At 44.0% G+C, this 15,225-nt stretch overlaps 1 protein-coding gene across 1 annotated transcript in view; it reads left to right on the top strand.

Annotated features, from left to right (window-relative positions):
• Positions 1-15,225, top strand: part of NRN1L (neuritin 1 like) — a 394,567-nt gene that overhangs the window by 195,080 nt on the left and 184,262 nt on the right. The window lies entirely within an intron of this gene.

Here is a 15,225-nt window from a genome sequence, read left to right on the forward strand (position 1 = left end):
GTCTGCCATTTTAGTGTCCTGATGAGACACTTTTTGCTTATGGAGTTGAAACGTCGTTGATTGATACTATAACAAACTGTATCCGGCCTTTCTAAATTGAAAGGAGGCTGTTGTAGGACATTGTTCATTTAAAAACGGTCACTTATGTGTAGTAAGAAACCCTGCTTTATGTTGTAATTTGTCACTCCTGTTATGTTGGTTCTTTTTCACGTGGGACACCGAGCATGGTCTGTTTGTTGCTAATACAGACTTCATACTTTTTTTGCAAAAACATTATTTGGTCTCTTTATTGTGTTCTGAATAAAGTTTCTCATTTGGCATCCTAGCTCAGTTTTATTTTTGCACTGTCCACGAGAACCATAGTTTTCTTAAATATATTGTATGCCCTGGTTCCTTGTGAGTAGGGTCGCCCTCCTTGTTTTTGTGATACCATGCCGATCCTGGGCACAGAGCAGTGGTTTAAAAGAAAATGATAGGGCTTCCCTGCAGAATACAGTGTGGACCACTGAGTCACCAATATCTACCAGATATTCATTGCCCTGGAGGGTTGAGGGGCCTGTAAAGTGTTGAGCCTCTCGGCGCAGCAGGGGCTGCAGAGGCCTGTGTTGCACCCTTGGCACAGACCACCCCTTACATTCTATGACACATATTAATCATCCTGAGAGCACTGACACTGCCTTACTCAGACCTGCCAACCTATAAAACAAGCATTGGCATAGCCAATAGGTCTCGCGTTTGGGACCTTATAAGTGTTTAGCCATGCAACAGTTGCATAACTAAACACTTATAAGGTCACAAAAGCGAGACCTATTGGCTATGCCAAGCGGCCGTGCAGTCGCAAAAGTGAAAGTGATCGCGATCAAACATCAAAGCGGCCGTGCGGCCGCGAAAGTGAAAGTAATCGCGGTAAAAGTGGCGCGCGCGCCCGCGCACATTCACTGTAGCTCTAGGCTGGGCTGGTAGCACTTTTTGGAGCCCTCTCAATAAGTCTCGCCAGACCAGCGCATGCGCTGGGTCAGGCGAGACCTAAAAAGGACACTGTGTGAGGTGGGGGGGCTTTGGAGGGTGCAGGCCTTGTGCCTGGAGCTACCTGGGAAGCACTGCCCCCTCATAAGCCCCCCTACTGCCCCTTCCCACCCAAAAAGACAAAGGGTTCCTGTGGCTGTTGCTGATGTCCTGGGGTGTTTTCACATCCCTTGATCGGCATTGGCTGCTTACATCCTCAAAGAAAGGGCTGGAAAGCCACTTTGTGCAGTTCCTTCCAGCTGTCTTTCTTGCCACTGTGTGTGATTACAGCTCTTCACCGGGTGACGGTTAGAAAGGAAGGCGAAATTGTGTGACACAGTGGCAATGTGTGAGTTGTTATTTCTTGACAGTTATCACACAGAGAGGATAGAGCCTCTCTTTGGCCGAGGGCATAAATCCCCCTCAGATCACGGTGGGTACATATCACACTCAGACTGAGGTAGCAGTCTCTTTCCCTAGATCAGTAGTTCTTAACTTATGGTCTGAGGACTGCTGGGGGTCCGCGAGGTCTATGACTGTTTTACAAAATTAAATAATATTAAAATTAACAAATTGCACTTAATAAAGTATATGCAAAAAAAGCACATTTTTTAAATTTCTTCTATAATCGACTGTGAATTCAACAACATTTTTCAATATTTGAGCATTTGTTTTTGGTGTGTACTTGTTTAAAATTTTTGTGTACTGTTTTGAGGTACAGAATGCAGAAATTACTAATTCCAATAATGACTCAGTGGGGGTCCCTCTTTCCAAAATTTTGTGTAAATGCTTTATTGTATGATTAATTAAAATCTTTGCAATAATTAAAGAGGACTTACAATATACAACATGATAAATACCATTAAAAACTGCGATATGGTTTAAATTGTAAATTCAAATTCACATGGTGCAAGAGAAGCAGAAAGGACACAATGTGCAAAGTAAGCTGTGTCCGTTTTAAAGCAGCATGTTGAGTTTGACTACCTGGTCGATGCCACCTAGTGCAGAGCGGAAGATTGATTCCAAAGCGGAGTTAGTGAGGGTTCACAGAAGTCAAAACATTAAGAGCCACTGACCTACGGCACACACCACCCTGGAGTAGCCCTCTCTTCAGAGCCGGATTTACCTAACTGCACCCTGCTCCAATGTGTGCATGATAGGCGCTAGTGGCGCCCAGAGCGACAATCTTTTTTGGCGTCCCCCTCCCACACCCTGCGAAAGTGCCCCTCATCTCTCCAAAGCCCCTCTCTCACATGCATTTCATTTGTTTTAAAGCGCTGGTAAACGCTGGCTTTAGTAATCCACACAGTTATCCTCATAAAATACAGATCTGTTCGTTGCAGCAGGCATATTAACCCTCTGTGCTACTTTATGTTACTTTTATTTTTGTAAAATGCTCCTTCTCAAGGGAGTATAAGGTATAGACTGCCCCTAGACAAACCTCTTATCTCTCTCTAGCAGGAACATTAATCGAGAGTTATCTTAGCATTTTTGTTGCTGTCTGAAAGCTAGATGCACAAGGAACTCTCCAGTAGCCACTTTAAGTCATAAGTTATTGATAAACACAGTGCCCCTCCCCCCAAGGTCGGTGCCCTCCTTCCAGGCCAGCGCCCTGTGCGACCGTACTGGGCGCACTGCCCTTAAGCCGGACCTGTCTGCACGCGCCTTTCCCCGCAAAATCACAGAGCTTGCCAAGCTTCGAAGTCTCCTAGCGCACCATAGGCAGCATCCAGCAGCCCTTGATGGTGGAGGCCCCGCCCCTTGCGCTCGTGCCTGCTCTGCTGCGCGGCAGATGCTTCACGTTGTTAAGCATCCTCGCGGCCTTCCCCGGGGAGGTCTGTTGCATCACACACCCTCTGCTGACTTCTCTCTGAATGCCCGATTTCCATCTCACAAACCTTGGCCTGTTAAGTTTCTCACCGTCTTCATCCCTGCCTGTCACGTGCCCTCTCATCTGCCCGCAAACGCTTTTCGCGCCGGCTCCTTACGTTTGCGTCACGTACATTCACCTGCCTGCTGCTGTCATTCACAAGGTGTGGGGGGCGATTTGCTAGCAGGGCCCGCTGTAGGGTTGTGCAAAAAAGTCCAAGAAGGACCCCCCCCCCCACCTCGTTGCTTTCACGCACACTCACAGATTACACAAATCAGAAGGTTATTTATTTAACATATACACCGCGGCCTTAAATAAGACCAAAGAAATATACATTTTGCAGGGTGCACTCAAACTTGATCGTCCCAGCCGTGTTCGTGCTTCGCACAGCTCTCAGCGCGTAAACATGTCTCCGCAGCCACCCCGAGCCCGAGGGAAATCTGTCAAGTGATGATTAAACACAAATCAATGAGTGAAAAGCGCGCTTTGAAAGGCTGTGCGTTCAATGTTGTTATACGTTATATTTCAACCTCAGGGGTACACGGTCTACATTTGTGGGGTAGTGTATGAGATTGTGACCATGCTATATTTTTATTATTAATGCTCTGAAGCTAAGGTGAAATCTTTTCCTTGCGGTAGGGATTTTGCCACCTTGTTTACTACCACACCAACTGGAATGGCGTGGCGGGCAAAAAAACCGAGGACTTCAACCCAGATGTGTGACTGGGGGTGAATGTTTGATTTGTTCAGAATTCCGTCCATCATTTGTTCTTTTTGCTTTTGTCGTCCTAAATGAGAAGGGTATGCCCAGACGTGGGCGCCATGCTCACTGTGCCAGTATGTTTGTTATATATTTTTCTTATATACATAATGAGATTTTCAACTCGGACTTCCAGTTTTAAATGGAAAAGAATACAAATTCCTCAAAGCAAGGCCCGCTTGTCTAAAAGGCCGACAGTGTTTGAAGACGCATGACATAAGATGGGCACACTTAGCACCAATATTAGACAGTGCGATAGGTTTATGGTAAATGACAGAGTATCCCATAAAGTGTCGGAGTCAGGAACAAAAGTGCAGTACGTGGAGGTTCGTACGTTGACAGAGGCTCTGAGCGATTCACGTCCTAATGCCATCGTGACATTCACGGTCTGTCATCTGCTGACATAAGAAGGATCCCAGTAAGGCCCAACTCGAGGTAACCCCAAGTCCCCCACTGATACTTCAGTTGAATAAAGACGGGTTCTTAGCATAGCCTAAGCAAAGACTAATACACTTTTGCACAGGATCATCCACTGACACCGAGAGGCTTGGAATCCGGTCTAAACATCGATTTAAACAATCAAGTATGATTCCATCTTCTGCCTCTTGGTGCGAAGATCTCTCATTTTTTTTAATGAAGAAAATTCACACCATACAGGCGTCCTTTACTTCTTGCAAGAAGGACTCAGGTGCCTTCCTGGCTGGAGGGGCCCCATCGGGCCCTCCCCTCCACTTGTTAGCTGCATTTGCCCCCATTGTTCTACCCAGCTCCTTGCTGGACTTCTGGGTGACATGGCGGATACTGGTAATCCTGAAGTCAATAGACTTATTACTATGTCCCTCTCTGAAACTCTTGTCCCGGCAACTTGGAAGTAGGCCATGATTCTTCCTCTTTTAAAAAAAACCATCACTTGACCCTCTGTGCTCGGCAAACTACCGGCCGATCTCCCTTTTGCCTAGTGTGGCTAAGGTATGTGAGAAAGTGGTGACTAGACAGTTGACAGACTTCGTAGAAAGGTCAGACCTTCTCCATCCTGCACAGTCGGGTTTTAGGAGCTCCTTTAGTACTGAATCAGCTCTGGTGGAAATCACTGAAGCCATCAGAGACTGTTTGGATGCCCGGCGGGAGGGCTGCCCTGGTTTTGCTGGACCTCTCGGCGGCATTCGATACGGTTCCCCACGCATTGCTGCTCACCCGTCTGGCAGAGATTGGTGTATCAGGAATTGCTTGGGGCTGGCTCAGTCCTTCTTGGAGGATCGGACTCAACAGGTGTGGCTCCCACCGTTTTCCTCCTCACCGAAGAAAGTGACCACAGGGGTCCCACAGGGCTCTTCCCTAAGTCCTCTTCTTTTGAATATAATTACGTTACTCCTTTGGTTCAGCTGGCTGAGGACTTAGGTGCAAAGATAATCGCATACGCCGATGATAACCAGCTCCTATTCACATGGGGAAAAAACAAGTGTTCTATCTCTGCCGCCAAACATTGCTGAACGCAGTTTTTCGATGGCTGGCTGCTACAGAACTGAAATATAATGAGGAGAAATCAGAAATCCTCTTATTTGGAAAGTTTCCCTCTAGGTTTAGGGAAACACTCTGGCCTTCTGATACAGTGATTCCTGCCTCATCAGGAAATCCTGTCAAGAACTTAGGGGTCTGGTTCGAGGAGAACCTCTTATTCTCGACTCCGATCAAGAAGGTGTCAGGGACCTGCTTTGGATTCCTCAAAATTCGCAGGCAGTTCCTTCCCCTTCTTCCTCAGGCAGCCAAGTAGACAGTTACCTGAGCCCTTATTCTTTCTCGGCTAGATTAAGCTAACGCTTTATAAACTGGTGTCCCGAGTTACTTACTAAATAAACTGCAAGTGGAGCAGAACGCAGCTGCCAGGCTTCTCTTGAACATCCCTGCCAGATGTAGCGTGAGACAACATCTTCGCGCTCTACGCTGGCTGCCTGTGGCAGAGAGGGTTAGATTCAAGTCCTTAGTTATCGCCCACTGCGCTCTGTATGCCATAGGGCCAGGCTATCTTCAGAAATGGTTTTCCTTTTATACCCCCGTAAGACACCTGCATTCTTCCTCCCAACTCCTTGCTCAAGTCCCGCGTTTTTGCTTGCAAAGGACGGGCGGCAGCTCTCTGGCTGTGAAGGCTGCTTTGGCTGGGAATGCTCTGCCCCTCGCTCTCCGATGCACCCAGGACACTAGTCTTTTCAAAAAGAATTGAAAACTTACCCATTTCCCTAAATTTGGCTCCTCTTTATACTCTCATTGTTCGCGCCGGACACTCTTGTAGTATCTGTGCGTGTTAGAAATGAAAATAACATAACCTAACAACAGAACCACAACCCAAACCACACTGTAACCTTTCCTCCACTAACACAAACAGATTGTACTGTGGTCTGTGGTTAGGTTCAGCTCACAATCACCACAGGTTCCTACACTGACAGGCCTTGACTAAGAACAACCACATACCAAAGTACAATCCATATATCGTCATCCTGTGACACATACAGTTTTTAGTGGACTACACTGTAGACCAACATACAAAACCTAAGGTCATCCACAAAAAGAGATAGGGACTAATCACTAAAACAAATCTACACATGCTCCTTCATTAACAAAGCTAGATTCTGAACAATGCAGAAGCACAGACCAAAGTGTAATATGCAGAGAGTCATAAATTGCCACAGCCCATGAGCAAGAGCCAATAGCAGACCAATATGTAACCCACAGTCTTGTACACTGTTGCAGTCAGGCTCAAACTGGGGCTCAACAACAGACCATCTCACAGTTGATATACTGTCTTCAACTAATACAGGCAGACAACAACGTAGGCTAATCTTCAAAGTGATAATGTTCCAATTTTTTAAGCTCATCGTCTCTAGAAAAACAGAAAAATAATCCCTTTTGTCAAAATTCCTAGTTGACTTTAAAACAAGGTAAGTTGCATCTGAACAGGAGTCGACTTCCCCAGAAAAGCATCACGGAAGGAAGTGCATTGCTTTTGGTCCCGTTACCCTGTCAGCCATAAGTCAGTGAAATCTGTAAAAACTATAAAATTACAGGCAGTAGGTTGACCACTAGCAGGCAGCCTCTGTATGGTGTGATAGATAGAGGGGTGCCTTGCCTCTATAAGTGGTCTGAAGTAGAATACATCTAAACTGCTTTACTTCCACCTCAGGGAATCCCCTTGGGAAAACATGGATTGAGATGGTGTGAGAGTAGGAGTTGTGACCTCACTGAGAGAATCACCTTTCCTGATTCATGGACAATTTAAGGGATGATTGGACCAGGCTCAGTGTGGTTTATGAGATAGGAACATCAAAGGGCTATTGCTCGAATGGATGTGCTGCTAATAGAAGGACAATAGATAGTAGCTGGGGCTGGATAATACAGAAACCACTGTCCAGTAGCTGAGTCTTGGAGTGGGGGCTCATGTGCAAGGGATTATTATCGGGGCAAGGTGGTGGGGACAAACTTCAAGGATGGCTATAACTCCTTACACTGGCATCCTCAGTGGAAAGTGGACAAACACATATTACGTTTTAGACACACAAGATGGGTCAGCACGATTGCTTGCTTTCTGCTAGCAATATTCTGCCTCTCTTGTTGTCCATTAAATGGACATCTCTCTCGATTATGGCCAAAGGTACCAAGGTACTGTGTAAATTTGTTTCTACTGGCTACAAGTGTGGCCAGGCCTCTAGGTATGTGAGGCAGTACGCTTCCTTTCTCCTTTTTGAAAAGGCTCCATTGAGCTGACAAGCTCTGGTTGATGCACTTGCACTTACTGAGTGGTACAGAGACCTGAGAAGACTGTGAGCAGCATTTCCAGCACCTCTAAAACAACGTGTTACTCTCTATAAAAAAAGTACAGCATTCTTGCAACACGTGTCTAGAGATACAGCACTGGCTCCACCAGCAATGGTGAAAACTAAAGACTTTTCCTGAAGTAAGAGTTACTATGCACAGCATTTATCATAATGCATCTGAGCAAACTGAGTGCTGAGATGTGAGGTAGTGTGCTTCCTTCCTCCTTTGTTTGATAAGGCCTCTAGATAAGTCCAGGAATCCTTCAATGGCTCCAGAAGTTCATTACAAGGGCAGACCGCCTAGCTGACCAATGTGCTCATGTTAAATCAGGCTTACAGTGTGCCACCTCGCTACATCGAGACGTGCCCAAATATCTGCTGTGTGGAATCTCTGTAGGGTCGGGCTGGGAGAGAAAACAGACCCGGACACCAAAATAAATGTCCCACCATTAGTGAATTAGATAGTTAGAAAAGTGTCCGATATTTGCAAACTGGGCAGTTTTAAACTTCTAAAGCCACACTGTATTGATGCTTTGCAAGGTACGGGGGCTGCAAGAATTTATGCTTGCTGAAGCAATGTTTGTTGTATTACTGAAAAAAACAGCCCAGCAGACCAAAAAATGGGCCCTAAAAAAGCCAAAAATACTGTCCTCCACATGACCTTTCCGACCAGCCATCGGACACTGCCTGACTGCTTTATAGACCAGTCCAATGTTGCAAGTACATACGACACAGGCTGTCAGTCACCACACACATATATCCCATTCATACACACACATGTTCATACATCGCTATAGACCGCATTCTCATTGACACACATGGCAGCCCTTCCATAGAGACCTCAATCATAGTATTCTGTTCAAACCATAGTATTTGGGTCTATGGACATTAGACTTAAAGTCAATGAAGCTGGGCTTGGGGGTGTCTGGTAACAAAGCGTAAATTGTTTAACCTTCCGTAGTTCACGAGGTCACTGATCAGAAGTAGCTTTCACTACATAAAATATTGAGGACCCCTGCTCTAGAAGCTTGTCCCACTTCAAAGGAAGGTCCAGGTATAAATATTGGACCCCATACACCAACTCTTCAGTACACTTCTGGACATGTAGATACTCTGCCAGGAATAAGGACTAATGTGCTGTTGAATGGACTGCCACTCTGATGGACTGCTGCTCTGAAGGACTACTGCCCTGCCCTGCTTCCCTCTTGCCTGGCGAAGAAAGACTGGACCTGCATCTACAGAACCCAGGACCCTAGAGTGACTCCAAGGGCTAGTTGGCTGGCCTTCTGACTAGAGCCTCAGGGACAGAAGGCTCCAACAACCTTGAACCCAGCACCTGGACTCTGCCATCTGTGAGTCCTACCTTGCCAAGCGGTGCCACCCCAGTCCTGGACCCTTGGAAGTGAACCTCATATTGCTCTTCCAGCCCACCTGTGGATCCAACAAAACTGAGGCATCTCCTCTGCTGTGAGGATTCTCTCAGCGCAAGGACTCCGCATCAACATCACGGTTCGCATCAGAACTTTATCCCGGCCTGGAGCAACCAGATACTCACAGTTGGCACTTTGTGCTTTATAGTGCTACGTTTACTGAAGTCTCTAAAATTGCATATCCCTGTATCTACTGATTGGATTTTTGTCATTTTGGTCTACTTTTATTTATTAAAATATACTCTATTTTTCTAAATTGACGTAGATTTTGATTGTGTTGTGTTTCACTCTATTACTGTTTGAATTGCTGGATAAATACTTTACACATTGCCTCTAAGTTACGCCTGACTTCTCTGTGCCAAGCTATGAGAGGGTTGAGGTTAATTTGGGGTTTGCTTGTGTCTCACCCTGACAAGGATTGTGGGTGCTGCTTGAGTAGGGTTTCACCTCTTCAAACAGTAACACAATTTCTCACAATAAATATGGTATGTATGTCTCATAACTCTTTGTAGATCTTCTAGGTGCTCATAAGCACACTTTGTATATAATCCAATGTTGATTGCCGTCAGTGAAGATTAGGTACAGGGCAGTAAGATTGAAAGGTCCAGTTATGCACATCAATGCACCTGCACAACCACTTGCACAGAAGCATCTCAACTTTCCTTTCCATACACAAAATCATTACCCCCACAGGCAGCAATAGCAAAGGCAGAGGGCGAGGTGAAGAGAGACAAGCTTGGGGTAGAAAGCGGAGATGTTGATGCAGACAGAGGTGAGGGTAGTAGGTAGAAGATTGAGGGGAAGAGTGAGGAGGGGGAGGAAAGTGAGGGAAGAGAGACAGAGGTGTATTAAAAGCCCATGCAGCACAGGCTGGGCCCAACCCTTCAGGGACCCTCGAACCCATCAGGGAGGTTCACAAGACTGTGGAGTTTAATAATATAGCTACTTGTCGGGGACAGGTTGCTTCACAAATCTACCTGCCCGTACAAAAATCCCCTTTTCCCTTTGGTGCCACATAGTGTGACAATGGATAATAGTAGCAATCTCAATATATAATAGCTCTGATATTAGCCTCTCAGATTATGCCAGGGCTCATACTATAGTAGGGCTCAACACTAATAATTCTGTTATTTTGCTATCTTGGAATGCCCTTTTGAGGTGTGCAAACCTACTAGCTTACATATTTTAGGTATTTTCACCAACTCTTCTCTAGTCTTTTACCATCAGATTGGACATTTACTCCTGACAAGGAAAAAAGTAAAACTTCTTCCAGGGTTGGCAAAAAAGTGGTTGGAGGGAGAGTGAACTTATAAAGACTCAACAGGTTTTTCGCATGAGCAAATCTACACATGCATATTTGCTTCTACTAAAATGCAGTTCACAGATATTTTCTAGGACTAGCATTTCCTCGCCTACTTCTGTAAATTCTTGTGAATTGATAAAAGACGTAAATCTGCATGAATGCAAGGACATATACCATGGGCACATATCTGTAACTTTCTTTAAGAATTGGGTCCCTTATTAGGTATGGCGTTAACGAACACCTTTTGTTTTTATTAAAACTCTATCTCGCTCTCTCTGACTTCACTGTGAGTGCCAGCATTCTGCTGTTTCACAAAAAGCACCCCAGCACACAAAGTAGTTTTGTTCAGTGCCAATAACTACTGTGCAATGTGAACTTTTTGAGACCAAAAAATATTTTCGCTATTTCTAACGTTTCTTGTACTGGGGAAGGCCCAATAGCTCCTACAACAATAAAGTTTTAGAAAAACTATGTCAAAACAAGACACGTATTGACAAAATCAAAAGACTGACCACCAATGTCAGACTTATTGGCTTTCCCAATACTTATTTATTTTCATGTTTCCCATAAAATTGTTGAAACTGGTTTCACTGATTTTCCATTATAAATGTTTTTAGAAACACTAGCATGCATCAACACATTTTACTAAATAATGCTTAAAAAACGGTACCTAAAAATTTCACAGTAGTATAGCAAAACCTTTTATTTCCTAGTTGCATCTTTGTGAACATTTTATTTTGAAGGCAAAGAATATTAACCTTGCTTTCAAGCTTCTTTGAATATGTGCATCTAGTCAGAAAGCATTCTAAGAGCATTATACGTAGCCTCATATTGTTAAACTTTGCAAATGTACGTACATAGTTTTATACTGGAACCTGTCAGTAGTGCAGTCTGAGCTTACAACATTTCTTAGAGTGCTAAGAACGGCTTTGCAGTAATGAACCACAAATATCATTAACATATGGCTATAAATATTATTTTAGCTGCAGGAAATGCCCTTCTTCGATCCATAATGTGGTACTGTAAACACGCAGTCAAAGGGTTTGTGCTGCAGGGGGCTGGGCATACCCTTGACCCCAAACAATATGTCCTGGGGGTCTGGCTATAGGAATTCCAAACCTGAGGGCCCAATTTCGCCCAAGGCCAATGAATATCTGTGAGATATGAGAGACTCAGTGACTCTTCTTTACATTCTCCAGGGGCGGGGGCATAATTTTATGTTACGCCACTGAAGAAGAAGAGTGAAGGAGGGTGATGAGTTGGATGCCGTTGAGGCGGCGACAAAGCAGGAACAGAGAGTAGGGTGAGACGGAGAGAGAAACAGGAGATAGAGGTGGATGCACAGTGACTGCATTGCGAGGCAAAAAAAGAGGCAGTTAGGTGAGAGAAAGTTAGAGATGAAGCCAACAGAGAGCGAGAGGAAGTCATGGCAGCGAGAGAGGAGGGTGAGGTGGAGAAGAAGGTGGGTAAGGCAGAGAAAGAGGAAGGTGAAGTGAATAGACAAGAGGGTGAGGAGGGAGGATGAAGAAGGTGAGGTAGGCAGCAGAGCAGGATGAAGTGGAAAGAAAGGAGGCTGAGGTAGAGAGAGAGGGGTGTGAAGAGAAAAGAAAGGGTGGTGTTGCAGAGGGAGCAGAAGAGAAAAAGTATATAGGTACAGTGCCCCAGCAATACAGAATTAAAACGAGTATGCATGACTCTGCAGGTAGATAAAGTATGCAACTCATCCCCCTACAAAGACTCTACAGCGTGCCGAGACCCAGCTCACAGACACCCAGGAGATGCTAGTCCAGGCTTCTCCAGCGAGTAGCTTAGGAGCCTACTAAATTAGAAGCTTTTGCTCAGTTGAATTAATATACCTATACCAAAATTGAGAATTAATATATAAGATAAAAATGTGTGGGATTTATTTTTAAACTCATAAGCTGATATTTGGAGAAAAATGCTTGAATTTCAAAATATGTTTGAAGCTGATATTTGAGATACACATCAAGTAGTATTGGGGAGACGTTTTACAAATGTTCGTTATGTCCTTTGTGCCAGAGGAATTGCAGCTATGGGTGTTATGTATTACCCATGTAGAGGCATTCCAAATTGCCAAATCCCTTTCTATAATACTGCAGGCAACTTGATGCACTGAGGTGATCACTGGTAGTAATTGTGCTTATGGTGGCCACTAATGTAAACTTGTCTGATGTTGTCAGTATTACAACACTAAAAATAATAGCAGCTCTCTATGTGTTCAATTGTAAAATAAGTAGCTCTTATTACAGAAAAGCTTAGAGTCCCCTGTGCTAGGCAAATCCATTGTTCTTCATGGCCCACCCAGATTCCGAGTCCTGGATACAGGCCTGCAGCAATTGTATAGCCTTTTTTTTTTTCGTTTGAACCTGTTTTATTATGTTTTTGTTAACAATAAAGACATACACAGTATACATAATGTTTTGGTGTCAGTTATTTTGTTGGTTCATTAATAAGGAGTATATAGTGATATAGTTTCAATCAGAATGGGTATATGTACCTATCGGCAGCACGCATGCGCTTCTGCTGTGTGCGCGTGTGCCTCACACATCAATCATTAATGTCAACTGTAAATCCTCAATGTCTAAATACATAATGTATGTCTACCCTGTAATTGCAAGCTGCGTAGCGGTCTGTTAACAGGGGAGGCAGGTAATATTGAAACGGGACACATAAAACATAACAGGTGATTGTGTGGTAAACTGGAGCTCTCCCTGGTCCCCTTGATCAATTTGTCCCCATTGCTATCATGTGGAAGGGGAGTCTGGTATGTGCCCAAAGGGGAGCTCTAAGTAATAAGCGACCGTGTCCGCCAGCCATTAACTCAGAGCTGCACCCCCGGTAGCGTCGGTCCTCCCCCCAGTGTATGTTCAGAGGAATTGTTGTCGGTCGAGGGCGGTGCATCTGTATCAGTGTTGTGTATGTTTTGCAGCTCAACCAATATCACATCCCAGCTTGTAGCAATTGGGGTCTTGCGAATACCCAGGTTGTCCTCTCGGCATAGCGCAACACTTTCTGCTTTAGCCCATTTCAGCATGGAACGTCTCCATGCTAATATGTGAGGGGGCTCAGAGGCCTTCCATTTCATGGTGATCAACCTCTTGGCCACAGTGAATCCTAAATCTAGAAAACGAGAAGTCACTCTATGTTTTTGGCTTCTACGGTAGAGGTGTAGGATATAGGTCTTCCACTCAAAGGGAAGGGTGCGATCCGTGCATTGGAAAAGGGCGTTTGCTACCTCCCTCCAGTATCCCTGTAAGCTGGGGCATTCCCACAACATGTGCAGCAGGTCTGCGTCTGTAAGGTGGCAGGGGGACAAGCGGTTAATATTAGATGGAGTGAGGTATGCCCGCTGCATAATGTAGAACTGTATCTGGCATAAGCTCACAGAGATTGTACGGCCTTATGTCTCACATAGCAGAGCTATCAGGTGTCATTGATATTTGAGTCTCACAGCGCAAACAGAGCTATCCCTTGGGTTACAATGCCTCAGACAGCAGAGCTGCTCCGTCAGTTGCAGAGATCATACAGCCTTGGCTTGCATGCAGCAGAGCTATACTACTGAAAAAATATATATAGGAAACAATTATTAAAATAAATGTGGTGATGTACAGATTATTCAATATCCAGAATCAAGTATAACTATCACACTGGGAGATTAGATTGAAAATTCATTCTTTAATATTTTTGTGAAGTTATATACTTTTTTTGCCTTTTCTTTTCCCTTATTTATCCAACACAATATTCATGTAGGTATCATTGTAGCTTCCTAACAAAATATAACACAATTATTCTGAATTCATTTATGATTTACAATTTGTCAGACATTTTATGTTTTCAATCGTATTGCAAAGTACCACATAAAATTACTGCACAATAAACATGGCTATTTTCATCTATTCCAGTCTACGCGCGTTTCGGCGATCAGCCTTCCTCAGGCAGCCATGGTATTCAAGAAATCCTAAAGCATAATGAAGAAAAAGAATAATCTATAACCAATTGTACGTCCCCACGTGTTCAAGTGCACAATATTTTAAAAAAAGGCCCCATATCGACCCTATCCATATATACTTACATACATTTATACATTTATATACATTTGATTTCTACATCCCTAATTACAAATTGATTTTTAAACAGTAATCATCTCTAATCAAAAAACATGTGTATTTCAGTATCAGAAATTGCGGTTTTAATCCATTCTAATGACTTATGTGTTTATCATCATTGTTGCACCTATAGCGCCTAGTGACCCAGCGAAATTAATGATCCATCTCATATCAGTCGCTTCATATATTGATCATACAATATCTTGGGTACTCCCTGGGTGTTTCGGAGGCTGGGACACTTCATATAACTAGAGACTTCAACACAGAATTAAATTAGATTAAACTAACTTCTAGTTTAATGTGCTGAAATCTTAGTGAGCTGCAAGTGTTACCTGATTCATAGTGAACATGTCTGCTATCGAGGTTCCCTCTGTAAAGCGGATGTTCTATTCAACGCTATACATTTGATCTCTACTGGTCGCGTTTTGTGTATCAGCGTAATCTATATCCAAGCGTTGCTCTGGTAGTTGTTACGACCCCGATCATAGATATACTAAAAAGCAACCAATAAGACAAATTGGCATAATGTTTGTCACGGGAATAAAACTAAAAGCTTAAGCTACCTATCCGGGTAATTCAAAAACACTTACTCGAGCCACGAAGTTTTTGTGTGCGTCTGTTCGCACTTTTCTAATTTCGGCGGGGAAGCACGCTTAGAGTGACCCTCTCGGGAACCTGCAGCGTGTTTACACAGATTCTAATTGGGAATACAAAAAGCAGTTGGTTCTAATGCGTCACAATCGAGCCTCGTTTTATTATATTATTTTAACCTCTGCCTCAACGTTCGTTATGTCTTACCCGGTCAAGTTGGTTGTTTTTGTTTCCGCCTGGGGACATGTAGTTAACGTAAATGGGTATGCTCCATTACCGAGGATTCTAAATTATCACGTTACATTTAAAACGCAGAGCTAATTCACCGAGGTT

Source organism: Triturus cristatus, chromosome 12 (assembly GCF_964204655.1).
Source record: "Triturus cristatus chromosome 12, aTriCri1.1, whole genome shotgun sequence".
NCBI classification, from domain to species: domain Eukaryota; kingdom Metazoa; phylum Chordata; class Amphibia; order Caudata; family Salamandridae; genus Triturus; species Triturus cristatus.